The sequence below is a fragment of the Engystomops pustulosus genome, unplaced genomic scaffold (genome assembly GCF_040894005.1).
Source record: "Engystomops pustulosus unplaced genomic scaffold, aEngPut4.maternal MAT_SCAFFOLD_473, whole genome shotgun sequence".
NCBI lineage: Eukaryota > Metazoa > Chordata > Amphibia > Anura > Leptodactylidae > Engystomops > Engystomops pustulosus.
The window spans coordinates 25,140-45,000 of NW_027285352.1; positions in this window are offsets into that span (position 1 = coordinate 25,140).

Genomic DNA, 19,861 nt, shown 5'->3' on the forward strand with positions numbered 1-19,861 from the left:
GGCCAAGAGTCACTGTTCCCCGGCCACACTTGGCAGGAGGTCCCGGGGAGGAATAATGCCCATGGAAGTAGGAGCTCCTACTTCCAAAGGGTCAAGTCAGCGGGAGAAGCCACTTCGCCTACCCGGCCAAGTGTCACTGTCCCCCGGCCACACTTGGCAGTAGGTCCCGGGGAGGAATAATGCCCATGGAAGTAGGAGCTCCTACTTCCAAAGGGGCAAGTCAGCGGGAGAAGCCACTTCGCCTACCCGGCCGAGTGTCACTGTCCCCCGGCCAGACTTGGCGGCAAGTCCCCGGGAGGAATAATGCCCATGGAAGTAGGAGCTCCTACTTCCAAAGGGGCAAGTCAGCGGGAGAAGCCACTTGGCCTATCCGGCCACATGTCACTGTCCCCCGGCCAGACTTGGCGGCAAGTCCCGGGGAGGAATAATGCCCATGGAAGTAGGAGCTCCTACTTCCAAAGGGTCAAGTCAGCGGGAGAAGCCACCTCGCCTACCCGGCCAAGTGTCACTGTCCCCCGGCCACTCTTGGCTGTAGGTCCCGGGGAGGAATAATGCCCATGGAAGTAGGAGCTCCTACTTCCAAAGGGGCAAGTCAGCGGGAGAAGCCACTTGGCCTATCCGGCCACATGTCACTGTCCCCCGGCCACACTTGGCAGTAGGTCCCGGGGAGGAATAATGCCCATGGAAGTAGGAGCTCCTACTTCCAAAGGGGCAAGTCAGCGGGAGAAGCCACTTGGCCTATCCGGCCAAGAGTCACTGTTCCCCGGCCACACTTGGCAGTAGGTCCCGGGGAGGAATAATGCCCATGGAAGTAGGAGCTACTACCTCCAAAGGGGCAAGTCAGCGGGAGAAGCCACTTGGCCTATCCGGCCAAGAGTCACTGTTCCCCGGCCACACTTGGCAGTAGGTCCCGGGGAGGAATAATGCCCATGGAAGTGGGAGCTCCTACTTCCAAAGGGGCAAGTCAGCGGGAGAAGCCACTTGGCCTATCCGGCCAAGAGTCACTGTTCCCCGGCCACACTTGGCAGTAGGTCCCGGGGAGGAATAATGCCCATGGAAGTAAGAGCTCCTACTTCCATAGGGGCAAGTCAGCGGGAGAAGCCACTTGGCCTATCCGGCCAAGAGTCACTGTTCCCCGGCCACACTTGGCAGTATGTCCCGGGGAGGAATAATGCACATGGAAGTAGGAGCTACTACCTCCAAAGGGTGAAGACACTTGGCTCTAAGTCCCCGAGAGGTATACTGCCCATGGAAGTAAGAGCTCCTACTTCCAAAGGGGCAAGTCAGCGGGAGAAGCCACTTGGCCTATCCGGCCAAGAGTCACTGTTCCCCGGCCACACTTGGCTGTAGGTCCCGGGGAGGAATAATGCCCATGGAAGTAGGAGCTCCTACTTCCAAAGGGGCAAGTCAGCGGGAGAAGCCACTTGGCCTATCCGGCAAAGAGTCACTGTTCCCCGGCCACACTTGGCTGTAGGTCCCGGGGAGGAATAATGCCCATGGAAGTAGGAGCTCCTACTTCCAAAAGGGCCAGTCAGCGGGAGAAGCCACTTGGCCTATCCGGCCAAGAGTCACTGTTCCCCGGCCACACTTGGCAGTAGGTCCCGGGGAGGAATAATGCCCATGGAAGTAGGAGCTCCTACTTCCAAAGGGGCAAGTCAGCGGGAGAAGCCACTTCGCCTACCCGGCCGAGTGTCACTGTCCCCCGGCCAGACTTGGCGGCAAGTCCCGGGGAGGAATAATGCCCATGGAAGTAGGAGCTCCTACTTCCAAAGGGGCAAGTCAGCGGGAGAAGCCACTTGGCCTATACGGCCACATGTCACTGTCCCCCGGCCACACTTGGCAGTAGGTCCCGGGGAGGAATAATGCCCATGGAAGTAGGAGCTCCTACTTCCAAAGGGCAAGTCAGCGGGAGAAGCCACTTCGCCTACCCGGCCAAGTGTCACTGTCCCCCGGCCAGACTTGGCGGCAAGTCCCGGGGAGGAATAATGCCCATGGAAGTAGGAGCTCACTTGGCTCTAAGTCTTCGAGAGGTATAATGCCCATGGAAGTAAGAGCTCCAACTTCCAAAGGGGCAAGTCAGCGGGAGAAGCCACTTCGCCTACCCGGCCAAGTGTCACTGTCCCCCGGCCAGACTTGGCGGCAAGTCCCGGGGAGGAATAATGCCCATGGAAGTAGGAGCTCCTACTTCCAAAGGGGCAAGTCAGCGGGAGAAGCCACTTGGCCTATCCGGCCACATGTCACTGTCCCCCGGCCACACTTGGCAGTAGGTCCCGGGGAGGAATAATGCCCATGGAAGTAGGAGCTCCTACTTCCAAAGGGGCAAGTCAGCGGGAGAAGCCACTTCGCCTACCCGGCCAAGTGTCACTGTCCCCCGGCCAGACTTGGCGGCAAGTCCCGGGGAGGAATAATGCCCATGGAAGTAGGAGCTCCTACTTCCAAAGGGGCAAGTCAGCGGGAGAAGCCACTTGGCCTACCCGGCCAAGTGTCACTGTCCCCCGGCCACTCTTGGCTGTAGGTCCCGGGGAGGAATAATGCCCATGGAAGTAGGAGCTCCTACTTCCAAAGGGGCAAGTCAGCGGGAGAAGCCACTTGGCCTATCCGGCCACATGTCGCTGTCCCCCGGCCAGACTTGGCGGCAAGTCCCGGGGAGGAATAATGCCCATGGAAGTAGGAGCTCCTACTTCCAAAGGGGCAAGTCAGCGGGAGAAGCCACTTCGCCTACCCGGCCAAGTGTCACTGTCCCCCGGCCACTCTTGGCTGTAGGTCCCGGGGAGGAATAATGCCCATGGAAGTAGGAGCTCCTACTTCCAAAGGGGCAAGTCAGCGGGAGAAGCCACTTGGCCTATCCGGCCACATGTCACTGTCCCCCGGCCAGACTTGGCGGCAAGTCCCGGGGAGGAATAATGCCCATGGAAGTAGGAGCTCCTACTTCCAAAGGGGCAAGTCAGCGGGAGAAGCCACTTCGCCTACCCGGCCAATTGTCACTGTCCCCCGGCCAGACTTGGCGGCAAGTCCCGGGGAGGAATAATGCCCATGGAAGTAGGAGCTCACTTGGCTCTAAGTCTTCGAGAGGTATAATGCCCATGGAAGTAAGAGCTCCTACTTCCAAAGGGGCAAGTCAGCGGGAGAAGCCACTTCGCCTACCCGGCCAAGTGTCACTGTCCCCCGGCCAGACTTGGCGGCAAGTCCCGGGGAGGAATAATGCCCATGGAAGTAGGAGCTCCTACTTCCAAAGGGGCAAGTAAGCGGGAGAAGCCACTTCGCCTACCCGGCCAAGTGTCACTGTCCCCCGGCCAGACTTGGCGGCAAGTCCCGGGGAGGAATAATGCCCATGGAAGTAGGAGCTCCTACTTCCAAAGGGCAAGTCAGCGGGAGAAGCCACTTCGCCTACCCGGCCAAGTGTCACTGTCCCCCGGCCAGACTTGGCGGCAAGTCCCGGGGAGGAATAATGCCCATGGAAGTAGGAGCTCCTACTTCCAAAGGGGCAAGTCAGCGGGAGAAGCCACTTCGCCTACCCGGCCAAGTGTCACTGTCCCCCGGCCAGACTTGGCGGCAAGTCCCGGGGAGGAATAATGCCCATGGAAGTAGGAGCTCCTACTTCCAAAGGGGCAAGTCAGCGGGAGAAGCCACTTGGCCTACCCGGCCAAGTGTCACTGTCCCCCGGCCACTCTTGGCTGTAGGTCCCGGGGAGGAATAATGCCCATGGAAGTAGGAGCTCCTACTTCCAAAGGGGCAAGTCAGCGGGAGAAGCCACTTGGCCTATCCGGCCACATGTCGCTGTCCCCCGGCCAGACTTGGCGGCAAGTCCCGGGGAGGAATAATGCCCATGGAAGTAGGAGCTCCTACTTCCAAAGGGGCAAGTCAGCGGGAGAAGCCACTTCGCCTACCCGGCCAAGTGTCACTGTCCCCCGGCCACTCTTGGCTGTAGGTCCCGGGGAGGAATAATGCCCATGGAAGTAGGAGCTCCTACTTCCAAAGGGGCAAGTCAGCGGGAGAAGCCACTTGGCCTATCCGGCCACATGTCACTGTCCCCCGGCCAGACTTGGCGGCAAGTCCCGGGGAGGAATAATGCCCATGGAAGTAGGAGCTCCTACTTCCAAAGGGGCAAGTCAGCGGGAGAAGCCACTTCGCCTACCCGGCCAATTGTCACTGTCCCCCGGCCAGACTTGGCGGCAAGTCCCGGGGAGGAATAATGCCCATGGAAGTAGGAGCTCACTTGGCTCTAAGTCTTCGAGAGGTATAATGCCCATGGAAGTAAGAGCTCCTACTTCCAAAGGGGCAAGTCAGCGGGAGAAGCCACTTCGCCTACCCGGCCAAGTGTCACTGTCCCCCGGCCAGACTTGGCGGCAAGTCCCGGGGAGGAATAATGCCCATGGAAGTAGGAGCTCCTACTTCCAAAGGGGCAAGTAAGCGGGAGAAGCCACTTCGCCTACCCGGCCAAGTGTCACTGTCCCCCGGCCAGACTTGGCGGCAAGTCCCGGGGAGGAATAATGCCCATGGAAGTAGGAGCTCCTACTTCCAAAGGGGCAAGTCAGCGGGAGAAGCCACTTCGCCTACCCGGCCAAGTGTCACTGTCCCCCGGCCAGACTTGGCGGCAAGTCCCGGGGAGGAATAATGCCCATGGAAGTAGGAGCTCCTACTTCCAAAGGGGCAAGTCAGCGGGAGAAGCCACTTCGCCTACCCGGCCAAGTGTCACTGTCCCCCGGCCAGACTTGGCGGCAAGTCCCGGGGAGGAATAATGCCCATGGAAGTAGGAGCTCCTACTTCCAAAGGGGCAAGTCAGCGGGAGAAGCCACTTCGCCTACCCGGCCAAGTGTCACTGTCCCCCGGCCAGACTTGGCGGCAAGTCCCGGGGAGGAATAATGCCCATGGAAGTAGGAGCTCACTTGGCTCTAAGTCTTCGAGAGGTATAATGCCCATGGAAGTAAGAGCTCCTACTTCCAAAGGGGCAAGTCAGCGGGAGAAGCCACTTCGCCTACCCGGCCAAGTGTCACTGTCCCCCGGCCAGACTTGGCGGCAAGTCCCGGGGAGGAATAATGCCCATGGAAGTAGGAGCTCCTACTTCCAAAGGGGCAAGTCAGCGGGAGAAGCCACTTCGCCTACCCGGCCAAGTGTCACTGTCCCCCGGCCAGACTTGGCGGCAAGTCCCGGGGAGGAATAATGCCCATGGAAGTAGGAGCTCCTACTTCCAAAGGGGCAAGTCAGCGGGAGAAGCCACTTGGCCTACCCGGCCAAGTGTCACTGTCCCCCGGCCAGACTTGGCGGCAAGTCCCGGGGAGGAATAATGCCCATGGAAGTAGGAGCTCACTTGGCTCTACGTCTTCGAGAGGTATAATGCCCATGGAAGTAAGAGCTCCTACTTCCAAATGGGCAAGTCAGCGGGAGAAGCCACTTCGCCTACCCGGCCAAGTGTCACTGTCCCCGGCCAGACTTGGCGGCAAGTCCCGGGAGGGCCAAGTGTCACTGTCCCCCGGGCCAGACTTGGCGGCAAGTCCCGGGGAGGAATAATGCCCATGGAAGTAGGAGCTCACTTGGCTCTAAGTCTTCGAGAGGTATAATGCCCATGGAAGTAAGAGCTCCTACTTCCAAAGGGGCAAGTCAGCGGGAGAAGCCACTTCGCCTACCCGGCCAAGTGTCACTGTCCCCCGGCCAGACTTGGCGGCAAGTCCCGGGGAGGAATAATGCCCATGGAAGTAGGAGCTCCTACTTCCAAAGGGGCAAGTCAGCGGGAGAAGCCACTTCGCCTACCCGGCCAAGTGTCACTGTCCCCCGGCCAGACTTGGCGGCAAGTCCCGGGGAGGAATAATGCCCATGGAAGTAGGAGCTCCTACTCCAAGAGTGTCACTGTCCCCCGGCCAGACTTGGCGGCAAGTCCCGGGGAGGAATAATGCCCCATGGAGCTCGGGCAGACTAGAAGTAACCTCGTCTGCCCGCTGGAGGGCGCCCTTCCCGGAGCGGAGGGGACCCCCTTGGCCACCAAGTGCAAGCCGAGTTTGGAGCTCGAAACCCGGCCACGCTTGGTCGTAGGTCCCGGTGAGGAACATGGCCATGGAAGTCGGAGCTCAAACCTCCAAACTGACCTCAGCCGGAGCACTTGCTGAGGCTGCCCGGGCATGGGTTACTGTTCCCCGGGCACACTTGGTCGTAGGTCCAAGTGTGGAACGTGTCCATGGAAGTTGAAGTGAAGAGAACCGCGAAAGGGAGTTTTTGCGCGAAGCCGCGGCCGAGGAGGGCTCACCGATCCCGGCGTGATTTCTGCCAGGCCCGGTACCCAAAACTCCGCATGGTGGCTGGATCCGCGACCCTGGAACCCTGGGCCGGGAGCCTAGGGGCGAGAGGGGCCCCATGGAGCTCGGGCAGACTAGAAGTACCCTCGTCTGCCCGCTGGAGGGCGCCCTTCCCGGAGCGGAGGGGACCCCCCAAGCGACCAAGTGCAAGCCGAGTTTGGAGCTCGAAACCCGGCCACACTTGGTAGTATGTCCCGGTGAGGAACATGCCCATGGAAGTAAGAGCTCAGCGGGAGCAGCCACTCAGGCTACACGGGAATGTGTCACTGTCCCCCGGCCAAGACTTGGCGGCAAGTCCCGGGGAGGAATAGTTCCCATGGAAGTAGCTCAGCGGGAGCAGCCACTCAGGCTACCCGGGAATGTGTCACTGTCCCCCGGCCAAGACTTGGCGGCAAGTCCCGGGGAGGAATAGTTCCCATGGAAGTAGCTCAGCGGGAGCAGCCACTCAGGCTACCCGGGAATGTGTCACTGTCCCCCGGCCAGACTTGGCGGCAGGTCCCGGGGAGGAATAGTGCTCATGGAAGTAGCTCAGCGGGAGCAGCTGCTGAGGCTACCCGGGAATGTGTCACTGTCCCTCGGCCACACTTGGTCGTTGATTCCTGATGAGGAACATGCCCATGGAACTAAAGAGTTCAGCGGGAGCAGCCGCTCAGGCTACCCGGGAATGTGTCACTGTCCCCCGGCCAGACTTGGCGGCAGGTCCCGGGGAGGAATAGTGCCCATGGAAGTCGGAGCTCCAACCTCCAAGTTGACCTCAGCGGGAGCAGCCGCTGAGGCTACCCGGGCCTGGGTGACTGTTCCCCGGCCACACTTGGTCGGAGGTCCCGGTGTGGAACATGCCCATGGAAGTTGAAGGGAAGAGAACCGCGAAAGGGAGTTTGGAGGCTGAGCCGCGGCCGAGGAGGTCTCACCGATCCCGGCGTGATTCCAGCCAGGCCCGGTACCCTATACCGAACTCGACAGGGTGGCTGTATCCGGGACCCTGGAACCCTGGGCGGGGAGCCTAGGGGCGAGAGGGGCCCCATGGAGCTCGGGCAGACTAGAAGTACCCTCGTCTGCCCGCTGGAGGGCGCCCTTCCCGGAGCGGAGGGGACCCCCCAAGCGACCAAGTGCAAGCCGAGTTTGGAGCTCGAACCCGGCCACACTTGGTAGTATGTCCCGGTGAGGAACATGCCCATGGAAGTAAGAGCTCAGCGGGAGCAGCCACTCAGGCTACCCGGGAATGTGTCACTGTCCCCCGGCCAGACTTGGCGGCAGGTCCCGGGGAGGAATAGTGCCCATGGAAGTAGCCCAGCGGGAGCAGCCGCTCAGGCTACCCGGGAATGTGTCACTGTCCCCCGGCCAGACTTGGCGGCAGGTCCCGGGGAGGAATAGTGCTCATGGAAGTAGCTCAGCGGGAGCAGCTGCTGAGGCTACCCGGGAATGTGTCACTGTCCCTGGGCCACACTTGGTCGTTGGTTCCTGATGAGGAACATGCCCATGGAAGTAAGAGTTCAGCGGGAGAAGCCGCTCAAGCTACCCGGGAATGTGTCACTGTCCCCCGGCCAGACTTGGCGGCAGGTCCCGGGGAGGAATAGTGCCCATGGAAGTCGGAGCTCCAACCTCCAAGTTGACCTCAGCGGGAGCAGCCGCTGAGGCTACCCGGGCATGGGTGACTGTTCCCCGGCCACACTTGGTCGGAGGTCCCGGTGTGGAACATGCCCATGGAAGTTGAAGGGAAGAGAACCGCGAAAGGGAGTTTGGAGGCTGAGCCGCGGCCGAGGAGGTCTCACCGATCCCGGCGTGATTCCAGCCAGGCCCGGTACCCTATACCGAACTCGGCAGGGTGGCTGTATCCGGGACCCTGGAACCCTGGGCGGGGAGCCTAGGGGCGAGAGGGGCCCCATGGAGCTCGGGCAGACTAGAAGTACCCTCGTCTGCCCGCTGGAGGGCGCCCTTCCCGGAGCGGAGGGGACCCCCAAGCGACCAAGTGCAAGCCGAGTTTGGAGCTCGAAACCCGGCCACACTTGGTAGTATGTCCCGGTGAGGAACATGCCCATGGAAGTAAGAGCTCAGCGGGAGCAGCCACTCAGGCTACCCGGCAATGTGTCACTGTCCCCCGGCCAAGACTTGGCGGCAAGTCCCGGGGAGGAATAGTGCCCATGGAAGTAGCTCAGCGGGAGCAGCCGCTCAGGCTACCCGGGAATGTGTCACTGTCCCCCGGCCAGACTTGGCGGCAGGTCCCGGGGAGGAATAGTGCTCATGGAAGTAGCTCAGCGGGAGCAGCCACTCAGGCTAACCGGGAATGTGTCACTGTCCCTGGCCACACTTGGTCGTTGGTTCCTGATGAGGAACATGCCCATGGAAGTAAGAGTTCAGCGGGAGCAGCCGCTCAGGGCTACCCGGGAATGTGTCACTGTCCCCCGGCCAGACTTGGCGGCAGGTCCCGGGGAGGAATAGTGCCCATGGAAGTCGGAGCTCCAACCTCCAAGTTGACCTCAGCGGGAGCAGCCGCTGAGGCTACCCGGGCATGGGTGACTGTTCCCCGGCCACACTTGGTCGGAGGTCCCGGTGTGGAACATGCCCATGGAAGTTGAAGGGAAGAGAACCGCGAAAGGGAGTTTGGAGGCTGAGCCGCGGCCGAGGAGGTCTCACCGATCCCGGCGTGATTCCAGCCAGGCCCGGTACCCTATACCGAACTCGGCAGGGTGGCTGTATCCGGGACCCTGGAACCCTGGGCGGGGAGCCTAGGGGCGAGAGGGGCCCCATGGAGCTCGGGCAGACTAGAAGTACCCTCGTCTGCCCGCTGGAGGGCGCCCTTCCCGGAGCGGAGGGGACCCCCAAGCGACCAAGTGCAAGCCGAGTTTGGAGCTCGAAACCCGGCCACACTTGGTAGTATGTCCCGGTGAGGAACATGCCCATGGAAGTAAGAGCTCAGCGGGAGCAGCCACTCAGGCTACCCGGCAATGTGTCACTGTCCCCCGGCCAAGACTTGGCGGCAAGTCCCGGGGAGGAATAGTGCCCATGGAAGTAGCTCAGCGGGAGCAGCCGCTCAGGCTACCCGGGAATGTGTCACTGTCCCCCGGCCGGACTTGGCGGCAGGTCCCGGGGAGGAATAGTGCTCATGGAAGTAGCTCAGCGGGAGCAGCCACTCAGGCTAACCGGGAATGTGTCACTGTCCCTGGGCCACACTTGGTCGTTGGTTCCTGATGAGGAACATGCCCATGGAAGTAAGAGTTCAGCGGGAGCAGCCGCTCAGGGCTACCCGGGAATGTGTCACTGTCCCCCGGCCAGACTTGGCGGCAGGTCCCGGGGAGGAATAGTGCCCATGGAAGTCGGAGCTCCAACCTCCAAGTTGACCTCAGCGGGAGCAGCCGCTGAGGCTACCCGGGCATGGGTGACTGTTCCCCGGCCACACTTGGTCGGAGGTCCCGGTGTGGAACATGCCCATGGAAGTTGAAGGGAAGAGAACCGCGAAAGGAGTTTGGAGGCTGAGCCGCGGCCGAGGAGGTCTCACCGATCCCGGCGTGATTCCAGCCAGGCCCGGTACCCTATACCGAACTCGGCAGGGTGGCTTTATCCGGGACCCTGGAACCCTGGGCGGGGAGCCTAGGGCGAGAGGGGCCCCATGGAGCTCGGGCAGACTAGAAGTACCCTCGTCTGCCCGCTGGAGGGCGCCCTTCCCGGAGCGGAGGGGACCCCCCAAGCGACCAAGTGCAAGCCGAGTTTGGAGCTCGAACCCGGCCACACTTGGTAGTTGGTCCCGGTGAGGAACATGCCCATGGAAGTAAGAGCTCAGCGGGAGAAGCCACTCAGGCTACCCGGGAATGTGTCACTGTCCCCCGGCCAAGACTTGGCGGCAAGTCCCGGGAGGAATAGTGCCCATGGAAGTAGCTCAGCGGGAGCAGCCACTCAGGCTACCCGGGAATGTGTCACTGTCCCTCGGCCACACTTGGTCGTAGGTCCCGGTGAGGAACATGCCCATGGAAGTCGGAGCTCCAACCTCCAACCGGGTGAAGCCTCCGAGAGCTAGCCGGGAATAGGGCGCCAATCCCGGCTACCGCCCTCCAGGCTTGCCCCGGTCGAAAGACCTACGTCCTCGCACCAGCACAAGCGCAAAAATTTTCTAAGTGTGGGAGAACCGAGGACCCGCCCGGTGGCACTCTGCCTCTCGCTGCCGCCCTCCTGGAAGCGTCCTCGGTCACTGTGTGTGCGGCAGATATCAGAGCTCCGGAAAGGTGAAAAAGAACCGGTAAGAGGGCGAATCCGGCAGCTCCCTGCCGGGCGAGGACCACCGCGAGCGGCGGGGACGTCAGACGGGAGACGCGCGGCGGACCTTCCGTCGGAGTGCCTGGGATTTTGACCTCGGAGAAGTTCGAAAAAATTATGCGGTCGGAGCTGTCTGCCCCGGCCGGGGAAGGCTCACCGCCGGCGGCTGCCAACCCCTGGCTTGCCCGCTGGATGCCCTTTCGGAGGCTGCTGAAAAAGAACTGTCAGGCGGGCACCTCTCGGAAGAACCGCAGACCAAAACGACCGGTAAAAATTTTGGGCGATCCGACACGTAGTGCACCTTCGGCGGCAGAGAAAAGCAGCAAAAATACCGGTCAGAGAAGGGGAGTTTTGGTCGACTCTGCCAGGTTTTTGCACTAAGTCAGATCCGTAATGCCAGCGGGACTGAGTCGCTTTTGCGTGCCGTGGTCCTGGAGGCCTGCTCGGACAGAGCGGTCCTTCGGGTCCCGCGGGAAGGGGCATTTCATGTTCCTCTGCGGGAGGTGATCCATTTTCTGCGGGAAATGGCGAGCCCCTTCGGCTACAAGAGTGTGTAGGTCCCGCTCAACAGTCTACGTCCTTAACCATCGGGGACTTTGTAGATTTTGCCCAAAATCGCTCTCCGCAGAACAGAGCGTGAGGTCTCCGCGGCGGAGGCCGGAAAAGGTGCGAGGTGAGCGGCATGGTATGACTGGGCTCGTGCCGCTCACTGCTACCCGGAGCGTGGCGCCCTCCGGGTAAAAGGCTAGCCGGGGCGAGTAGGTGGGATGACGGGCGCATAAGCAACGCCGTCCCCGCCGTACAAGGTGCCGGTGGCCTGGCGAACCACCGGCGTAAGGCTAGCCAGGGCGGACCGCGGGGCAGAGGGCGCATAAGCCACGCTCTCTCTCCATCCCACCAGCACAAGCGAAATATTTTCAAAGTGTGGGAGAACCGGCTTCCCGACCGGTGGCACTCTGCCTCTCGCTGCCGCCCTCCTGGAAGCGTCCTCGGTCACTCGGAGTACGGCAGATTTAAGAGCTCCGGAATGGTGAAAAAGAACCGGAGAGAGGGCGACTCCGGCTTCTCTCTGCCGGGCGAGGACCACCGCAGGCGGCGGGGACGTCTGACAGGAGACGGCGCTGCGGGCAGGCTTTAAAAGTGCATGGGGTTTTGGCCTCGGCAAAAGTCGAAAAAATTATGCGGTCGGAGCTGTCTGCCCCGGCCGGGGAAGGCTCACCGCCGGCGGCTGCCAACCCCTGGCTTGCCCGCTGGATGCCCTTTCGGAGGCTTCTGAAAAAGAACTGTCAGGCGGGCACCTCTCGGAAGAACCGCAGACCAAAACGACCGGTAAAAATTTTGGGCGATCCGACCCGTAGTGCACCTTCGGCGGCAGAGAAAAGCAACAAAAATACCGGTCAGAGAAGGGGAGTTTTGGTCGACTCTGCCAGGTTTTTGCACTAAGTCAGATCCGTAATGCCAGCGGGACTGAGTCGCTTTTGCGTGCCGTGGTCCTGGAGGCCTGCTCGGACAGAGCGGTCCTGCGGGTCCCGCGGGAAGGGGCATTTCATGTTCCTCTGCGGGAGGTGATCCATTTTCTGCGGGAAATGGCGAGCCCCTTCGGCTACAAGAGTGTGTAGGTCCCGCTGAACAGTCTACGTCCTTAACCATCGGGGACTTTGTAGATTTTGCCCAAAATCGCTCTCCGCAGAACAGAGCGTGAGGTCTCCGCGGCGGAGGCCGGAAAAGGTGCGAGGTGAGCGGCATGGTATGACTGGGCTCGTGCCGCTCACTGCTACCCGGAGCGTGGCGCCCTCCGGGTAAAAGGCTAGCCGGGGCGAGTAGGTGGGATGACGGGCGCATAAGCAACGCCGTCCCCGCCGTACAAGGTGCCGGTGGCCTGGCGAACCACCGGCGTAAGGCTAGCCAAGGGCGTACCGCGGGGCAGAGGGCGCATAAGCCACGCTCTCTCTCCATCCCACCAGCACAAGCGAAAAATTTTCAAAGTGTGGGAGAACCGGCTTCCCGACCAGTTGCACTCTGCCTCTCGCTGCCGCCCTCCTGGAAGCGTCCTCGGTCACTCGGAGTATGGCAGATTTAAGAGCTCCGGAATGGTGAAAAAGAACCGGAGAGAGGGCGACTCCGGCTTCTCTCTGCCGGGCGAGGACCACCGCAGGCGGCGGGGACGTCTGACAGGAGACGGCGCTGCGGGCAGGCTTTAAAAGTGCAAGGGTTTTGGCCTCGGCGAAAGTCGAAAAAATTATGCGGTCGGAGCTGTCTGCCCCGGCCGGGGAAGGCTCACCGCCGGCGGCTGCCAACCCCTGGCTTGCCCGCTGGATGGCCTTTCGGAGGCTGCTGAAAAAGAACTGTCAGGCGGGCACCTCTCGGAAGAACCGCAGACCAAACGACCGGTAAAAATTTTGGGCGATCCGACCCGTAGTGCACCTTCGGCGGCAGAGAAAAGCAACAAAAATACCGGTCAGAGAAGGGGAGTTTTGGTCGACTCTGCCAGGTTTTTGCACTAAGTCAGATCCGTAATGCCAGCGGGACTGAGTCGCTCTTGCGTGCCGTGGTCCTGGAAGCCTGCTCGGACAGAGTGGTCCTTCGGGTCCCGCGGGAAGGGGCATTTCATGTTCCTCTGCGGGAGGTGGTCCATTTTCTGCGGGAAATGGCGAGCCCTTCGGCTGCAAGAGTGTGTAGGTCCCGCTCAACAGTCTACGTCCTTAACCATCGGGGACTTTGTAGATTTTGGTCAAGATCGCCCCCCGCATGTCCTAGCGGGAGGTCTCCGCGGCGGAGGCCGGAAAAGGTGCGAGGTGAGCGGCATGGTATGACTGGGCTCGTGCCGCTCACTGCTACCCGGAGCGTGGCGCCCTCCGGGTAAAAGGCTAGCCGGGGCGAGTAGGTGGGTTGACGGGCGCATAAGCCACGCCGTCCCCGCCGTACAAGGTGCCGGTGGCCTGGCGAACCACCGGCGTAAGGCTAGCCAAGGGCGTACCGCGGGGCAGAGGGCGCATAAGCCACGCTCTCTCTCCATCCCACCAGCACAAGCGAAAAATTTTCAAAGTGTGGGAGAACCGGCTTCCCGACCGGTGGCACTCTGCCTCTCGCTGCCGTCCTCCTGGAAGCGTCCTCGGTCACTCGGAGTACGGCAGATTTCAGACCTCCGGAATGGTGAAAAAGAACCGGAGAGAGGGCGACTCCGGCTTCTCTCTGCCGGGCGAGGACCACCGCAGGCGGCGGGGACGTCTGACAGGAGACGGCGCTGCGGGCAGGCTTTAAAAGTGCATGGGGTTTTGGCCTCGGCAAAAGTCGAAAAAATTATGCGGTCGGAGCTGTCTGCCCCGGCCGGGGAAGGCTCACCGCCGGCGGCTGCCAACTCATGGCTTGCCCGCTGGATGGCCTTTCGGAGGCTTCTGAAAAAGAACTGTCAGGCGGGCACCTCTCGGAAGAACCGCAGACCAAAACGACCGGTAAAAATTTTGGGCGATCCGACCCGTAGTGCACCTTCGGCGGCAGAGAAAAGCAACAAAAATACCGGTCAGAGAAGGGGAGTTTTGGTCGACTCTGCCAGGTTTTTGCACTAAGTCAGATCCGTAATGCCAGCGGGACTGAGTCGCTTTTGCGTGCCGTGGTCCTGGAGGCCTGCTCGGACAGGGCGGTCCTTTCGGGTCCCGCGGGAAGGGGCATTTCATGTTCCTCTGCGGGAGGTGGTCCATTTTCTGCGGGAAATGGCGAGCCCCTTCGGCTGCAAGAGTGTGTAGGTCCCGCTCAACAGTCTACGTCCTTAACCATCGGGGACTTTGTAGATTTTGGTCAAGATCGCCCCCCGCATGTCCTAGCGGGAGGTCTCCGCGGCGGAGGCCGGAAAAGGTGCGAGGTGAGCGGCATGGTATGACTGGGCTCGTGCCGCTCACTGCTACCCGGAGCGTGGCGCCCTCCGGGTAAAAGGCTAGCCGGGGCGAGCAGGTGGGTTGACGGGCGCATAAGCCACGCCGTCCCCGCCGTACAAGGTGCCGGTGGCCTGGCGAACCACCGGCGTAAGGCTAGACAGGGCGGACCGCGGGGCAGAGGGCGCATAAGCCACGCCGTCCCCGCTGTACAAGGTGCCGGTGGCCTGGCGAACCACCGGCGTAAGGCTAGCCAAGGGCGTACCGCGGGGCAGAGGGCGCATAAGCCACGCTCTCTCTCCATCCCACCAGAACAAGCGAAAAATTTTCAAAGTGTGGGAGAACCGGGGACCCGACCGGTGGCACTCTGCCTCTCGCTGCCGCCCTCCTGGAAGCGTCCTCGGTCACTCGGTGTCCGGCAGATTTCAGAGCTCCGGAATGGTGAAAAAGAACCGGTGAGAGGGCGAAACCGGCTTCTCTCTGCCGGGCGAGGACCACCGCAGGCGGCAAGGGACGTCTGCCAGGAGACGGCGCTGCGGGCAGGCTTTAAAAGTGCATGGGGTTTTGGCCTCGGCGAAAGTCGAAAAAAATTTGCGGTCGGAGCTGTCTGCCCCGGCCGGGGAAGGCTCACCGCCGGCGGCTGCCAACCCCTGGCTTGCCCGCTGGATGCCCTTTCGGAGGCTGCTGAAAAAGAACTGTCAGGCGGGCACCTCTCGGAAGAACCGCAGACCAAAACGACCGGTAAAAATTTTGGGCGATCCGACCCTCAGTGCACCTTCGGCGGCAGAGAAAAGCAACAAAAACACCGGTCAAAGAAGGGAGGTTTTGGTCGACTCTGCCTGGTTTTTGCACAAAGTCAGATCCGTAATGCCAGCGGGACTGAGTCGCTTTTGCGTGCCGTGGTCCTGGAGGGCCTGCTCGGACAGAGCGGTCCTTCGGGTCCCGCGGGAAGGGGCATTTCATGTTCCTCTGCGGGAGGTGGTCCATTTTCTGCGGGAAATGGCGAGCCCCATCGGCTACAAGAGTGTGTAGGTCCCGCTCAACAGTCTACGTCCTTAACCATCGGGGACTTTGTAGATTTTGGCAGAAATCGCCCCCCGCAGGTCCTAGCGGGAGGTCTCCGCGGCGGAGGCCGGAGAGGGCGCGAGGTGAGCGGCATGGTATGACTGGGTTCGTGCCGCTCACTGGTACCCGGAGCGTGGCGCCCTCCGGGTAAAAGGCTAGCCGGGGCGAGTAGGTGGGTTGACGGGCGCATAAGCCACGCCGTCCCCGCCGTACAAGGTGCCGGTGGCCTGGCGAACCACCGGCGTAAGGCCAGCCAGGGCGACCGCGGGGCAGAGGGCGCATAAGCCACGCTCTCTCTCCATCCCACCAGAACAAGCGAAAAATTTTCAAAGTGTGGGAGAACCGGCGACCCGACCGGTGGCACTCTGCCTCTCGCTGCCGCCCTCCTGGAAGCGTCCTCGGTCACTCGGTGTCCGGCAGATTTCAGAGCTCCGGAATGGTGAAAAAAGAACCGGAGAGGGGGCGACTCCGGCTTCTCTCTGCCGGGCGAGGACCACCGCAGGCGGCAAGGGACGTCTGACAGGAGACGGCGCTGCGGGCAGGCTTTAAAAGTGCATGGGGTTTTGGCCTCGGCGAAAGTCGAAAAAATTTTGCGGTCGGAGCCGTCTGCCCCGGCCGGGGAAGGCTCACCGCCGGCGGCTGCCAACCCCTGGCTTGCCCGCTGGATGGCCTTTCGGAGGCTGCTGAAAAAGAACTGTCAGGCGGGCACCTCTCGGAAGAACCGCAGACCAAAACGACCGGTAAAAATTTTGGGCGATCCGACCCTCAGTGCACCTTCGGCGGCAGAGAAAAGCATCAAAAATACCGGTCAAAGAAGCGAGGTTTTGGTCGACTCTGCCAGGTTTTTGCACAAAGTGTTGGCATCGTGCGGCGTCGCGCTTTGCCGTACCGTATCCCCAATGGAGCGGCGCCCGGCGGGGTAGGCTAGCCATGTGAGGTCGAGGGCGGGAGGACGGGACGTAAGCCAGGCCGTTCTCCACAAGAAATTCCGGACGCGGAGACCCCTTCTCCGCCCTACGGTCCCCAATGGGGTGGCGCCCGGCGGGTGAGGCTAGCCATGGGAGGACGGGACGTAAGCCAGGCCGTTCTCCACAAGAAATTCCGTACGCGGAGACCCCTTCTCCGCCCTACGGTCCCCAATGGGGTGGCGCCCGGCGGGTGAGGCTAGCCATGTGAGGTCGAGGGCGGGAGGACGGGACGTAAGCCAGGCCGTTCTCCACAAGTAAATTCCGGACGCGGAGACCCCTTCTCCGCCCTACGGTCCCCAATGGGGTGGCGCCCGGCGGGTGAGGCTAGCCGTGTGAGGTCGAGGGCGGGAGGACGGGACGTAAGCCAGGCCGTTCTCCACAAGTAAATTCCGGACGCGGAGACCCCTTCTCCGCCCTACGGTCCCAATGGGGTGGCGCCCGGCGGGTGAGGCTAGCCATGTGAGGTCGAGGGCGGGAGGACGGGACGTAAGCCAGGCCGTTCTCCACAAGTAAATTCCGGACGCGGAGACCCCTTCTCCGCCCTACGGTCCCCAATGGGGTGGCTCCCGGCGGGTGAGGCTAGCCATGTGAGGTCGAGGGCGGGAGGACGGGACGCAAGCCAGGCCGTTCTCCACAAACTCCCAGCGGTAGAGTCTCGGCTCTCCGCTCTTTTGATCGATCTGACACAGCGCGATCCGGCGGGGCAGGGCACTTTGCTCGGTCAGGGGTATTGGCCCCGGCCGGTTTATGGTAAAGCGTTCCTTAGCCTCAGTCTTGGTCGCGCATCAATCCCCCGCTCCCCGTGAGCGGCTGTGGTCCTCTGCCTAAGGTTGTGTAGCGCGGTGCCAGTGTGGTCCTCGCACGGCCCCGCTCCTGCCACAGCGGTAGGACTCTCTGCTTCGGCTGAGGTTTGCTACGAAGCGTATGGAACGGGCGTACTCCACCGTACCGTGGGTGGGGGGCGGCGGCGGCGGCGGCAGCGTCCAGCGCGGAGCTCCGGCTCCCGCGGCAGCGCCTCGCCTAGTGTCCCTCGGGCAAGTCCAATCGCCCCCCGCCCGGTCGGAGAGCGCAGACACACCTCTGTGTCCACGGTTATTTCCGCAGCACGAAAAGGGACGGCTCCCGCCTGCTCCTCGCGGCGGCGACGAGGCTTTGACCCACCGTGGCGTTATCCGCGGTAGGTATGCTCGTCGGTCGGAGGAGCGGTTGCGGTCGAGTGGTCCCCAGTGTACCCTGTTAGCGCTGCCCGCCTACGCCTGAAGAGCTGCGGACCGAGAAAAGGTTCGCTCCGCTGCTGACGGCGAAGCGCGCGGCACGCCGCGGAAGAGGAGAGGGAGCGGTCGCCCCCGGGGCGGCTCCCCTCCGAGTCCGGCAGAAGCAGAGATTGTAGCGGAGGGGGGGGTTTCTAAATTCCCCGGGCGTGTTATCCCCAGCGGTAGCCTTTGAACTCTTCAACCGCAAGCACGATCGCACGTCTCACAGCACCCGTCACTAGGAGCCGGGCCAGAGGCGGGCGGCAGACGAAACCGACATGAGCGCTTAAGGGTATTGCACCCCCGGCGCCCAGACCCTGGAAATTGAGTCTGCCCCCAAAGCCCACCCGCGTCCTCCTTGGCGCTCCCGGAGTACATGGTCGTAGATGGGCCATCGGTCGCTAATGCCAAACTGCGTCCCAGGGGTGCGTCCCCTCTGACCAACGGCAGACCCATCCCTCTCGCCAATCCGCGGATCCCCGCCAGGTCCCGAACAGGGCTCGTCCTTTAGCGTTTCAAATGCGCCCTCCCCGCCATACGAGGGGTTGAGGACCGTAGCCTTCCCTTACGAGAGGCACCAGGGGTGCGCCTGCTCGAGGGCCCGGCCGTGGGCGTAACGCTTGGCCGCCCGGGGGAGTCGGTAGACCATGGAGACCAACACTCGCACACGAACGTTGCCCGTGCTTTTGTGAAGAGAGCTTCTTGCGAGGTTGTCGCTGCGGTGGCGCCCGGACAAACCCTATCCCTAAAACTTCTGGGGAATTGGCGTCTAAGCCTGCACCCTGCACGGTATCCCTGCACCCACGAAGGGGGCCGTGGAAGGCTTGGGGTCGCGCCGGCGAAACCGACCGGATGCCCGGGGTACTGAACCCCCGGGGTCCCACCCTGGAAATTGAGCCGTCCGACCCCGCCACGTCTTCCTAGTGCTCTCCTTGGCTCCCCCGCCTGTGGGCATCGTTAGGGGCTGCGGTCATCAGCGCCGGCTAAGCTTCGGCAACACGGCCGACCCACCCCTTCGGCGCCTGGGGGTGCCTGGTCCCAGTCCGGGCCGTTCCGTAGGGGCGGCTATCCCTTACATGAGGGACTCGGTGCGTCCGCTCGGGCTGCGGGGCTCCGGCTCCGACAGCCGGGGAGCTGGTTTTGACCGCGGGCCTCCACGGGAACCGGCAGGGACCGGACTAGGCGTCAAGCCGAAAATAACCCCGGCACCCTCTGCTTCCAAAGCGAGGGGACCTTTGGCCGAGCGGGGGCACCGGAAGCCGAACCGACCCCAACCCCTCTTCCTACCCAGGGCTGGGCTGACCAATCCCCTGATCGGGTCTAAAATGGAAGAAGGGGATTCGAGGAAGGGGCTGGCGGAAGGCAGTTGCCCGACGGAGTAGGCGAAGGCCAGGCCGTTTCCGAGTCCCGAGCAGAGGAGGGCGAACTCGGCTCTTCATCGACCGACGGCGAGGCGAGGGCGGTGGCTGCCGCGGGGAAGACTCCATTGCTCGTCAGCGCGCTAGGAGCGGGGCCGACTGGCTGCTCGGGGTATGGCATCCCCGGGGGCCCACCCTGGAAATCTTCGCTCCTCAGCCGCTGCAGGTTATAAGGTCCCGCCGCGCGTAAGCGCTCAACTCTCCGACCCACGGATGTCGAGCCCATGGTGAGCCGGCCGTTTCGTACGGGGAAAAGGGGTCCTCTGGCCCCACATCGATCGAGGGGGTTTAGATCCGCGGAGGCACGCACCGCGAGGCGAATCGCTGCTTTTCCCCAAGAGGTTAACCTTCAAACCACCGAGTAGGTTCGGGGCAGGGCCGACAGTCTGCACTGGGGTATTGCATCCCTGGTGGGGCGACCCTGGAAATCTCTGCCCCTTTCCACTCTTTCGGTTGGGCCTCTCGTCGGGGCGAGCGTAAGTCGGCAAGCAGACGTGGGAAGAGGCTTCTTACCGGTGACACTCCCTTCGTGAGAGAGGCAGGTACTCGCCCCGGACCCCGGTCCAAATCTGCGCGGGCCGGACGGCCTCGGCCCTAGCCGAAGGCCGCTCCCGCGAAGCCAGGGAGCCGAAAAAATAACCCCGACACCCTCCGCGACCTCGCGTGCTTCCAAAGCGAGGGGAACCTTTGGCCGAGCGGGGCACCCGAAGCCGAACCGACCCCAACCCCTCTTCTTACCCCAGGGCTGGGCTG